The following is a 12,063-nucleotide window of genomic DNA, read 5'->3' as shown; positions in this document are numbered from 1 at the left end:
AAAACTTAACATGCTCGCACCCGGGGCAGCTAGCTGGAGACTGAAGGTTGGGGAAAGGACAAAGGCCGAGGCAAGTAGGTCCCAAGTCATTAAAGAGGCTCCTAATTTGGGTCTAGCAGAGATATAACCCAGGCAGAGGAGAAGTGGTTCTGGACCTCTGCTTAGTGAGGAAGAGGCTGCACATGTCACTGCTGCAGCGTGATGGATCGGGGCAGGAATAGTGCGGCTGATGTGCCTGAAAGGGAAATCCTCACAAATCGACACTCACAGGTGGCAGAGCCGTACAATGTCAGCAATGCTGAAAGACCTGTGGGGAGTGGTGGCCAGAAATAGACAGGTTCAGAACAGCACAGCAACAAAGCAGAGCTGCCAAACGATTAAAAAATTAGTTGTAATTAACTGCACAGTTAGCTGGCAGTAGAATGTCATATATTTAATATTTTGGATGGCTTCTACATTTTCAAACATGCTGATTTCAGTTACAAGTAGGGTGACCATCTGTCCCGTTTTGGGCAGAACAGCCCCATATTTCAGGTGCCATCCTGGCGTCCCAATTTATTTTGCAAAAGGGGCTAATTGCCCCGTATTCCACTGGTTCTGTCTTGCCATGGCTGGGGGAGCTGGGAGCCGGACCTGCATGGCTGCTGCCTGGCTTCCCCTGGCTGGGGGAACCAGACCCATGCTACTGCCAGCTGGCTTCCCTGGGAGCCGGACCCACGCAGCCGCTGTCCGGCTTCCCCCAGCTGGCGGGAGCTGGATCAGTGTGGCTCCTGCCCAGCTTCCTGCAGCTGGTGGAAGCCAGGAGCTTTGCCAGTGGGGTGGCAGCCCCGTTCCTGGTGTCCCCAGTCATGCAGTAGCTGAGAACTGCAGCTGCTGCATCGCAGTCCCTCCAGCAGGGTGGCAGCTACCACCTGACTCCCAGGTAGGGTGACCATCCGTCCCATTTTGGCCAGGATGCACCTGTGCCTCATGTTTGGCCGGGGAGGTATGGTCACCCTAGTTACAACACAGAATCTGCAGTGTTCAGCGCTCTCTTTATTTTTGTTTACAAACATGCACACTGTAAAAAAGAAAAGAAATAGGTTTTCTCGGTTTAACTAATCAAGTACGTATTGCGATCTCTTTGTCGGGGTTGGGCCCCAGCAAATTCACAGCCATGAAATCAGATCTCTCGTGCTTTCGCCCTGTACTATCCAGATTTCATGGTGGGGGGAGGGGACCAGCGTTTCTTAGACTGGGAGTTCTGACCCAAAAGGGAGCTGCAGGGGGCTCACAAGATTATTTTAGGAGGCTTGTGATATTGCCTCCTTACTTCTATGCTGCCTGCTTTGCCAAGGGGACGGAGTAGTGGTTGTTGGTCAGCAGCCCAGTTCTGAAGGCAGTACCTTGCCAAGAACAGCGCAGAAGTAAGGGTGGCAAAGACATACCCTGTTACCCTTACTTCTGTTCTGCTGCCTTCATGGCTGGGTGGCCGGAGTGGTGCATGCTGATTGAGGGCCTACTTCTACAGGCAGCAGTGCGGAAGTAAGGGTGGCAATCCCACAGCTGGCATCCTTCGGTGCTGCTGCTGCAGGAGGCTTTGCCTTCAGAGCTGGGCTCGCAGCCAGCAGCTGTTAGTCGGCATGTGTTCAGCTCCAAAGGCAGCAGCACCACCACCACCGCGACCAGCAGTTAAGCTTTCATGACAGAGATTGCAATATAGTACTTGTATGAGGTGAATTGAAAAATACTGTTTCTTTTCTCATTTTACAGGGCAAATATGTGTAATAAACACAATACAAAGTGAGCATTGTACAGTTTGTATTCTGCATTGTAATAGAAATTTGAAAAGGTAGAAAACCATTGTGGCAGACCCCTACCTGGAAGCTTCAGGAACCTTCTAGAAGGACGGTATACTGGATGGTGGGCCAATGCTTTTTTTGTTCCCTGACTAGGCCCACGCCCTCATTGGTCAGCTGGGCCTTGCGCTCCCTATAAAAGGCTCCCCATCTGGTAGCGGGGGGCGGGGTAGAGGTTTTGGAAGGCGCACCGGAGGAGCTGAGCCAGAGCAGAGCTGAGTGAGTGAGTGAGTGAGCAAGAAGGTACCACAGGGAAGCGGTGGGTGAAGTGGCCCAGGGTGAGGTTGCTACTTTGAAGCAGGGGTGAAGGCCCTGCCAGTTGCCTCTTGTCCTCGTAGGGAGTTAGGATATCTTAAAATGGAGGAGCTAGTGGGGGCGTTAGTCCAAGCTGCAGTGACTCAGCAGGAGGCCAACCAGGTGCAGCAGGAAACCAACAGACTCCTAATCGACCAAGCTGCTGTAGATCGGGCCCTCCTCAGAGAGGTGGTTGACCAGCTTCGGGAGTTGATGGGTCAAACCCCTGGGGGAAGGGGGGTGAGGACCCTGAGGGCTGCAGGCTGTCTCCCCAAGATGGCACCAGGAGATGACGTGGAGGCCTACCTCCTTGCGTTTGAGAGAATGGCACAGCGAGAAGCCTGGCCGGAGGAGCAATAGGCCAGCATCTTGGCTCCATTTCTCTGTGGGGATGCCCAGAGGGCTTACTACGACTTGCCAGCAGAATATGCCAATACCTATGCTAGGCTCAGGGAAGAGATTCTGCCCCGACCGGGGGCGACTCCAGCACCCTGGTCCCAGAAGTACCATGCCTGGGAATATCACAAAGGTAAGCCAACAAGGGCTCAGCTTTTTGAGCTAGTCCATCTTGCCCTGAAATGGCTGCACCCTGAGGCCCGTACTATTGAGGACACGCTGGAAATCCTAGTGACAGACCAATTCATGAGGAAGTTACCCCCAGCCCTCCGGGAGCGGGGGCACCAACACGACCCCGCTACGTACGATGAGGCAGTTGCTCTGGTGGAGTGCTGGCTAGCAGAGAAGGGGCTGGCTCACACTCACCTGGACACCAGGCCTACCCCTAAAGGAAGGCCACCAGCTCGAGTCTTACCGGGATCTGGACTTGAGAACCTGGTGGGCCCCAGAGAGGAAAAGGAGGGGGCCAGAGGGCTGCGGGTACCTGAAACAAGAGGAAAGGAGCCACCTGACCCTAACACTCAGCCCCATTTTCCCCAGGGTTCTAGGCGAACCTACAGATGCTGTGAGTGCAGGGAGATGGGACGCGTAGCCGCCCCGTGCCCCAACCAAGAGGAGCCAATGCAGTGTAACCTCAGAGACTGGTCAGACCCGTGTGCCCTGCTTGATCTAGTGGGGGTAGTGGGTACCCTCCACAAGTGCACCCGCCCTGTACAGGTGGACAGAAAGGAGACTTTGGCACTAGTAGATTCAGGGAGTGTGGTTACCCTAGTTTCTAGGAACCTAGTCAGGCCTGAGCAGCTAATACCAGGGAAACGCACAGGGGTGACTTGCGTCCATGGGACAGTGAACTTTTACCCCCCATTGCAAGGGTGAGGATACACATTCAGGGGTCCAGCACTCAGGTGCAAGCTGGGGTGATCCCACACCTACCCTATCCGGTATTGATTGGAAGGGACTTCCCAGGGTTTAGTGGCCTGCTCCCCCTTGAAGAGCAGGGATCGGGGAGCTCCCCCATCACAGAGAGGTAGAAGCCGTAGAGCGACATACTTCAGTGTTACCAGAACTGGCCCAAGAATTGTGTTTCAGCCCAGGGAGGGACTGGAAGTCAGAGAGGCAGAGGCGAATGGCTAAGGAAATAGGTACACGTATCCTGATGCTGGCTCAAAGGCTCACCTGCTCGAATTGGCCCCCTGTGACACCCAAGGAGAAAGAAAAGTCATTCAGGGTAGGAAAGACCCTAAATTGCCAAAGGAAAGAGAGACAGTGGCTGGGGAGGAGGCAGAGGTCAGCACTGACCCCAACCCAACAGGATCAAAGCCAGAGCCAGAGGGGGCCTTCCCGTGTCTTGAACTGGCTGGTCCAGGGAGAGCAACATTTGGGCGTGATCAGGCAGAGGACCCCCGATACACAACCATCAGAAGGGAGGTGGTGGAGATCGACAGGGTACCGGTAGAGGGCAAGGCACGTGGCCCTGGCCCCTATTTTATCATGAAAAGGGACCTGCTGTACCGCATCATGCAGATTGAAGGGCAACAGGTACACCAGCTCCTGGCACCCCAGAAACATCATCAGGTCATCATGGACCTGGCCCACAGCCACCTCTTTGGGGCACACCTGGGGGTGGAGAAGACACAGGCGTGGATTTTGCACCGATTTTACTGGCCCGGGATACATGAAGATGTCCGCTGGTACTGTGTTTCCTGCCCAGAGTGCCACCTCTGCAGTCCACAGCCCCGTTTAAGGGTCCCACTGGTACCTTTACCCATTATTGAGGTTCCATTCGAACAGATTGCAATGGACCTTGTGGGTCCACTGGAGAAAACTGCCCGAGGACACCAGTATATCTTGGTGATCCTGGACTATGCTACAAGATACCCTGAAGCCGTACCTCTCCGAAATACAGCCTCCAAGAACATTGCCAAAGCACTGGTGGAGATATTTGCTCAGGTCGGTATACCAAAGGAAACTGTGACTGATCAAGGCACCCCGTTCATGTCTTGACTGATGAAGGACCTTTGTTCCCTCCTCCATGAACAGACTCTGAGGACCTCAGTGTATCACCCTCAGACTGATGGCTTGGTGGAAAGATTTAATCCTACTCTCAAGGCAATGATTAAGAAGGTCATGAGCAAAGATGGAAAGGACTGGGACATGCTATTACCCTACCTCATGTTTGTTGTCTGGGAAGTACCTCAAGCATCCACCGGGTTCTCCCCCTTTGAGTTACTGTATGGGCGCCACCCGCGAGGCATTCTAGACATTGCCAAGGAGAGCCGGGAGGAAGAGCCAAGCAAGGGGAAGAACATAGTAGATTATGTGGTGCAGATGAAGGACCGCATAGCTCAAGTCACTCCTATAGTGAGGAGACACATGGAAGAGGCTCAGGAGGCCCAAAGGACCTATTACAACCTCCAGGCCAGGTTACGATGGTTTCAACCTGGAGACCGGGTTATGGTGTTACTCTCATTAGTGGGGACTAAGCTGCTGGCCCAGTGGCAGGGTCCGTATGAAGTCATTGAGCCAGTCGGGGAGGTAAATTTATAAGATACACCAACCTGGGCGATGGAAGCAAGAACAGATATATCATATTTAACCTCCTGAAGCCCTGGCAGGAAAGAGAGGCCTGTCTGGTGGGCTGAAGGGAGGAGGAGGACCACTCTCTGGCTGAGTCTGGAGTACAGGTAAAGATAGGACCTGAGCTAACACCAGCCCGGAACCAAGATGTGCTTTCTGAAAAGCCTGGTCAAACATCAGAAGCCATGCACCACATCGTTACCAATCCCAGGGCCCGTGTAATGACGAGACCTTATCGGGTCCGTGCTGCAAAAAGGGAGGAAATCAAGGCAGAGGGGCACAAGATGTTGAAGATGGGCATTATTGAGGAATCCCACAGCCAGTGGTCCAGCCCCATAGTTCTGGTACCAAAACCAGATGGCACCACGCGGTTTTGTAATGACTAGAAAACTAAACGAAATCTCCCAGTTTGATGCCGATCCCATACCACGTATTGATGAGTTGGTGGACCGCCTGGTCAATGCTCAGTACCTGACCACACTAGACTTAACCAAAGGCTACTGGCAGATCCCACTGGCTGAAGACGCCAAGGAGAAAATGGCATTCTCCACACCTGAGGGACTGTTTCAATACACAGTTTTCCCATTTGGTCTTCATGGGGCACCAGCCACCTTCCAACGCCTGATGGACAAACTGTTGCAGCCCCACACCAGGTATGCGGCCGCCTACCTAGATGACGTAGTGATACATACCCCGGACTGAGAAACCCACCTGGAATGGGTAGAGGCCGTCTTGGACACCTTTAAGCAAGCGGGTCTCACGGCAAACCCTTCTAAGTGCGCTGTGGGGTTTGCTGATGCCAAATACCTCAGGTGTGTTGTGGGGAAAGGGGTAGTAAAGCCACAGCTAAGCAAGCTAGAGGCCATTCAGCAGTGGCCTCAATCTAAATGGAAAAAGCAGGTCTGGGCTTTCCTGGGGATTGTGGGGTATTATCGACGGTTCATTCCCCACTTTGCTACGCGGGCCAGCCCCCTGACAGACTTGGTGAAAGCTCGAGGCCCTGACCCAGTAAAATGGTCAGAGGCAGCCGAGGCTGCGTTCAAGGATCTCCGAACTGCGCTGTGTAATAATCCGGTGGTGTTAGCCCCTGATTTCACCAAAGAATTCATCCTACAAACAGACGCATCAGACGTAGGCTATGGGGCAGTCCTGTCCCAGGTGGTGGAAGGAGAGGAGCACCCGATTTTATACCTCAGCAGGAAACTGCTCCCCAGGGAAGGGAAATGTGCAGTTGTCAAGAGGGAGTGCCTTACGATATTATCTTCTTGGGCGACGTCCCACGTTGCCCAACCCCCTGGTGTTGAGCGGGGGGGAGGATATGTGGCAGACCCCTACCTGGAAGCTTTAGGAACCTTCTAGAAGGATGGTATACTGGATGGTGGGCCAATGCTTTTTTGTTCCCTGATTAGGCCTAAGCCCTCATTGGTCAGCTGGGCCTTGCGCTCCCTATAAAAGGCTCCCCATCTGGTAGCGGGTGGGAGGTTTGGGAAGGCGCACAGGAGGAGCAGAGCGCGCGAGCAAGAAGGTACGACAGGGAAGCGGTGGGTGAAGTGGCCCAGGGTGAGGTTGCTACATCGGGGCAGGGGTGAAGGCCCTGCCAGTTGCCTCTTGTCCTTGTAGGGACCCCGGGCCGGAGTCCAGGGTGGAAGGTGGGTCTGGACTCCCCCCATCCTTCCCCAGAGGGTTACTCCACTGGAGCAGGCGCAGGCCTGCAAGGGGACTAGCTTCATTCTCCCCATTCTGGACTTGCCTGTGATGAGGATGGCTTGCTAAGCAGAGACCCCTGCCTTTGGAAAGGCCTGGGCAGATAAGGGGCCTCCGTGAGTCTCTGAGGCAACAGAGAACCGCCGGGAAGCGCAGGAACCCACAGGGGCTGACAAGGGACTTTGTCACACCATCCAAAATATTTAATACATTTCAATTAATATTATGCTGTTTAACAGTATAATTAATCACAATTCATGTTTAATCATGATAATTTTTTGAATTAAATTGCATGATTTAACTATTAATGGACAGGTCTAAAACAGCCAGTGCAATGCTGACCTGTACAAAGGAGGCAGTTTGTTCGTATGGGTGGACTTGAAGCTGGAATTAATTAGGGAAGTCCTAGATCTGTGTTGAGCAGGTCAGACTGTCTCTATCATGCATCTGGAAATGACACCCCATGAAGCGCTTACCCCAATTCTTTCCAGCTCTTGTTAGGCCATGCCTAGAGGGCCCCATTCACTTCTTGACACCAGGGTTCTGAGGCTTGCCTGTGATATTTATGTGGAGCAGGATGCCTGTGGCAGACTCAGAAAATTGCTGAAGGACAGGTTCTGCCTCCACAGGTGGGGTAGCTCCAGAGGGTAAGCTGGCTGTCATTTATCCCTGAAATTCTGCTTTTTGAGCATGGTCAAGTACATAAGTCTCCAGCCTCTGATGAACCGAGGCCTGCCTTTCTTGCTCGGTGCTACAAGCTTTTTCTCAAAGATAAATAAATGGCAGAAAGTTGCACAGGTTCTGCCATGTCTTCTGAGATTCTGCCCAATTCCTTGTTACAGAATTAGTCCTTAGCCCCTCTGCATTCTTAGTGAACAGCTAAGCAGTCTTGGTAGGAAAGAATGGCACCAGCCTGCTTCTTGGTGGCAGGTTTCTGCTGAAGAACATAAGAATGGCTATACTGGGTCAGACCAAAGGTCCATCCAGCCCAGTATCCTGTCTGCCGACAGTGGCCAGTGCCAGGTGCCCCAGAGGAGGTGAACCGAAGACAATGATCAAACGATTTGTCTCCTGCCATCTGTCTCCAGCCTTTGACTAAAGGCTAGGGGCACCATACTTTACCCTTGGCTAATAGCCATTTATGGACCTAACCTCCAAAAATTTATCAAGCTCTTTTTTAAACTCTGCCAGAGTGCTGTCCTTCACAGCCTCCTCCAGCAAGGAGTTCCACAGGTTGATTGTGTGAAGAAAAATTTCCTTTTATTAGTTTTGAACCTACTACCCATTAATTTCATTTGGTGTCCTCTAGTTCTTATATTATGGGAACAAGTAAATAACTTTTCAATATTCACTTTCTCCACATCATTCATGATTTTATATACCTCTATCATATCGTCCCTCAGTCTCCTCTTTTCTAGACTGAAAAGTCCCAGTCTCTCTAGCCTCTCCTCATATGGGACCCTTTCCAAACCCTTGATCATTTTAGTTGCCCTTTTCCTAATGCCAGTATATCTTTTTTGAGGTGAGGAGAACACATCTGCACGCAGCACTCAAGATGTGGGCGTACCATAGTTTTGTATAGGGGAAGTAAGATATTCTTTGTCTTATTTTCTATCCCTTTTTTATCCCTTTTTTAGTTATTCCGAACATCCTGTTTGCTTTATTGACAGCTGCTGCACACTGCGTGGATGTTTTCAGAGAACTATCCACTATAATTCCAAGATCCCTTTCCTGATCCATTGTATCTAAATTTGCCCCCATCACATTGTATGTATAATTGGGGTTATTTTTCCCAATGTGCGTTACCTTACACTTACCCACATTAAATTTCATTTGCCATTTTGCTGCCCAGTCTCTCAGTTTGCTGAGATCTTTTTGAAGTTCTTCACAATCTACTTTGGTTTTGACTATCCTGAGCAGTTTGGTGTCATCTGCAAACTTTGCCACCTCACTGCTTACCCCTTTACCTAGATCATTGATGAACAAGTTGAACAGGATTGGTCCCAGGACTGAGCCCTGGGGAACACCACTAGTTACCCCCCTCCATTGTGAAAATTTACCACTTATTCCAACCCTTTGTTTTCTGTCTTTTAACCAGTTTCCAATCCATGAAAGGATCTTTCCTCCTATTCCATGACCACCTAATTTACGTAAGAGCCTTTGGTGAGGGACCTTGTCAAAGGCTTTCTGGAAATCTAAGTATATTATGTCCACTGGATTCCCCCCGTCTGCATGTTTGTTAACCACTGCAAAGAACTCTAATAGATTAGTAAGACACAACTTCCCTCTACAGAAACCATGCTGACTTTTGCCCAACAAATCATGTTCTTCTACGTGTCTGACAATTTTATTCTTTACCATTGTTTCAACTAATTTGCCCGGTACTGACATTAGACTTACCGATCTGTAATTGCTAGGGTTTCCTCTGGAGCCCTTTTTAAATATTGGCGTTATATTAGCTGTCTTCCAGTCATTGGGTACCGAAGCTGATTTAAAGGATAGGTTACAAACCACCATTAATAGCTCTGCAATTTCACATTTAAGTTCTTTCAGAACCCTTGGGTGAATGCCATCTGGTCCTGGAGACTTGTTACTGTTTAGCTTATCAATTAGTTCCAAAACCTCTTCTACTGACACTTCAGTCTGGGACAGTTCCTCAGATTTGTCACCTACAAAGGACGGCTCAGATTTGGGAACCTCTGTAATATCCTCAGCCGTGAAGACTGAAGCAAAGAAATCATTTAGTTTCTCTGCAATGGCATTATCTTCCTTGATTAGTCCTTTTATATCTCTGTCGTCCAGGGGTCCCACTGCTTTTTTAGTGGGCTTCCTGCTTCTAATGTACTTTAAAAACATTTTACTATTGTTTTTTGAATTTGTGGCTAACTGTTCCTCAAAATCTTTTTTGGCTTTTCTTATTGCATTTTTACACTTAATTTGGCAGTGTTTATGTTCCTTTCTATTTTCCTCACTAGGATTTGACTTCCACTTTCTAAAGGATGCCTTTTTATCTCTCACTGCCTCTTTTACATGGTTGTTAAGCCACGGTGGCTCTTTTTTTAGGTCTCTTACTGTGTTTTTTAATTTGGGGTGTACATGTAAGTTGGGCCTCTAATATGGTGTCCTTGAAAAGTTTCCATACAGCCTACAGGGATTTTACTTTAGTTACTCTACCTTTTAATTTCTGTTTAACTAACCTCCTCATTTTTGTGTAATTCCCCTTTTGAAATTAAATGCCAGAGTGTTGGACTGCTGCGGTGTTCTTCCCAACACAGGAATATTAAACGTTATTATATTATGGTCACTATTTCCAAGCGGTCCTGTAGTAGTTACTTCTTGGACCAGATCCCGCGTTCCAGTCAGTACTAGATCAAGAATTGCCTCTTCCCTTGTGGGTTCCTGTACCAGCTGCTCCAAGAAGCAGTCATTTAAGGCATCGAGAAATTTTATCTCTGAAACCCGTCCTGAGGTGGCATGTACCCAGTCAATATGGGGATAATTGAAATCCCCTATTATTACTGAGTTTTTTATTTTGATAGCCTCTCTAATCTCCCTTAACATCTCAGCATCACTATCACTGTCCTGGTTAGGTGGTCGATAATATATTCCTAGTGCCATAGTCCTATTAGAGGAAGGAATTGCTATCCATGATGATTCTATGGAACAATTTGATTCATTTAGGATTTTTACTTCATTTGAGTCTATATTATCTTTCACGTATAGTACCACTCCACCACCCGCATGACCCGTTCTGTCTTTCCGATATATTTTATATCCCGGTACGATTGAGTCCCACTGATTGTCCTCATTCCACCAGGTTTCTGTGATGCCTATTATGTCAATCTCCTCCTTTGATATGAGGTACTCTAGTTCACCCATCTTATTAGACAGACTCCTAGCATTTGTGTAAAAGCACGTTAAAAAACTACCACTATCTACATGTCTGCCCTTCACTGATGCGCTGGATTTTTTTTTTATATGTGACTGTTTCTCATCTGATCTGGCCCATACTTTACCATCTCCCATCTTCTCTTTCTGACTGAGTTCTAGGGAATCTCTATCAATGGAGTCTCATGTAAGAGAAGTCTCCGTCTGATCCACCTGCTCCCCTGCACCAATGAGCTTTCCCCCCATCTCTTAGTTTAAAAACTGCTCTTTGACCTTTTTAATGTTTAATGCCAGCAGTCTGGATCCACCTTGTTTTAGGTGGAGTCCATCGTTCCTGTATAGGCTCCCCCTACCCCAAAAGTGTCCCCAGTTCCTAATAAATCTAAACCCTTCCTCCCTACACCATCGTCTCATCCACTCATTGAAACTCTGAAGCTCTGCCTGTCTACCTGGCCCTGTGCGTGGAACTGGAAGCATTTCTGAGAGTGCCACCATTCCTGGATTTCAGTCTCCTTCCTAGCAACCTAAATTTGGCTTCCAGGACATCTCTCCTACTCTTCCCTATGTCATTGGTACCTACATGTGCCACGACCACCGGCTGCTCTCCAGCACTGCATATAAGTCTATCTAGATGCCTCGAAAGATCTGCAACCTTTGCACCAGGCAGGCAAGTCACCATACAGTTCTCCCAGTTATCTCAAACGCAACTATCTATATTTCTAATGATCGAATCCCACACTACTAACACCTGCGTTTCCTCTCCCGGAGAGGTATCCTCGGCGCGAGAGGATAACATAGCACCCTCTGGAAGGAGGGTCCCAACTATGGGATGGCTTCCCTCTGCTCCCATTGACTGCTCTCCTTCCCCAAGCCTTTCATCCTCCTTAACAGCATCAGGGCTGTCAGGCTGGAGGTGGGACAGTCCTACTATGTCTCGGAAAGCCTCATCAGCATAGCTCTCTGCCTCCCTTAGCTTCTCCAGTTCAGCCACCCTGGCTCCAAAGCCCGCCCTGGGTCTCTGAGGGTCAGGAGCTGCTTGCATCGAGTGCACACACAAGCCACCCACCCACAGGGCAGGTAGTCATACATATTACACTTGACACAATAAACAGGATAGTCCCCGCTGTGCTGCTGGGCTTCTGCCTCCATTGCCTGCTCTGATTTAATTTAATTTAATTATATATGGGGATTTTAAGTAAATGCTTCAGATGGGGATTATTATAAAGATTTATGTTTAAGGGTAATAGAATAACTAGCTCCCTCTAAGCTCCCCCTCTAAGCTCCCCTCTCAAAACTCCCTCCTGTTAGCAATCAACCTGTTCGCAAGCACCAGGTCGCAGGGAGTCCAGAAGTCACGTGGTGTAGC

The 12,063-nt window shown here is 49.4% G+C and overlaps 1 protein-coding gene across 8 annotated transcripts in view; it reads left to right on the top strand.

Annotated features, from left to right (window-relative positions):
* MTMR14 (myotubularin related protein 14) overlaps nucleotides 1-12,063 on the top strand; it is a 66,916-nt gene that overhangs the window by 23,903 nt on the left and 30,950 nt on the right. Inside the window, exon 1 of one of the 8 annotated variants that reach the window (XM_075004974.1) lies at nucleotides 5,770-5,917. The exons of the other annotated variants lie outside the window; for them this stretch is intronic. The gene's annotated coding sequence lies outside the window, so the exon portion shown is untranslated. Of the gene's footprint in view, nucleotides 1-5,769; nucleotides 5,918-12,063 lie in introns of those variants that run through there. 8 annotated transcript variants of the gene reach the window in all.

This window comes from Carettochelys insculpta, chromosome 11, assembly GCF_033958435.1.
Source record: "Carettochelys insculpta isolate YL-2023 chromosome 11, ASM3395843v1, whole genome shotgun sequence".
Taxonomy (NCBI): Eukaryota; Metazoa; Chordata; order Testudines; family Carettochelyidae; genus Carettochelys; species Carettochelys insculpta.
Note: the sequence above shows the minus strand (reverse complement) of the source record. Positions and strands in the feature narration are given on the sequence as shown.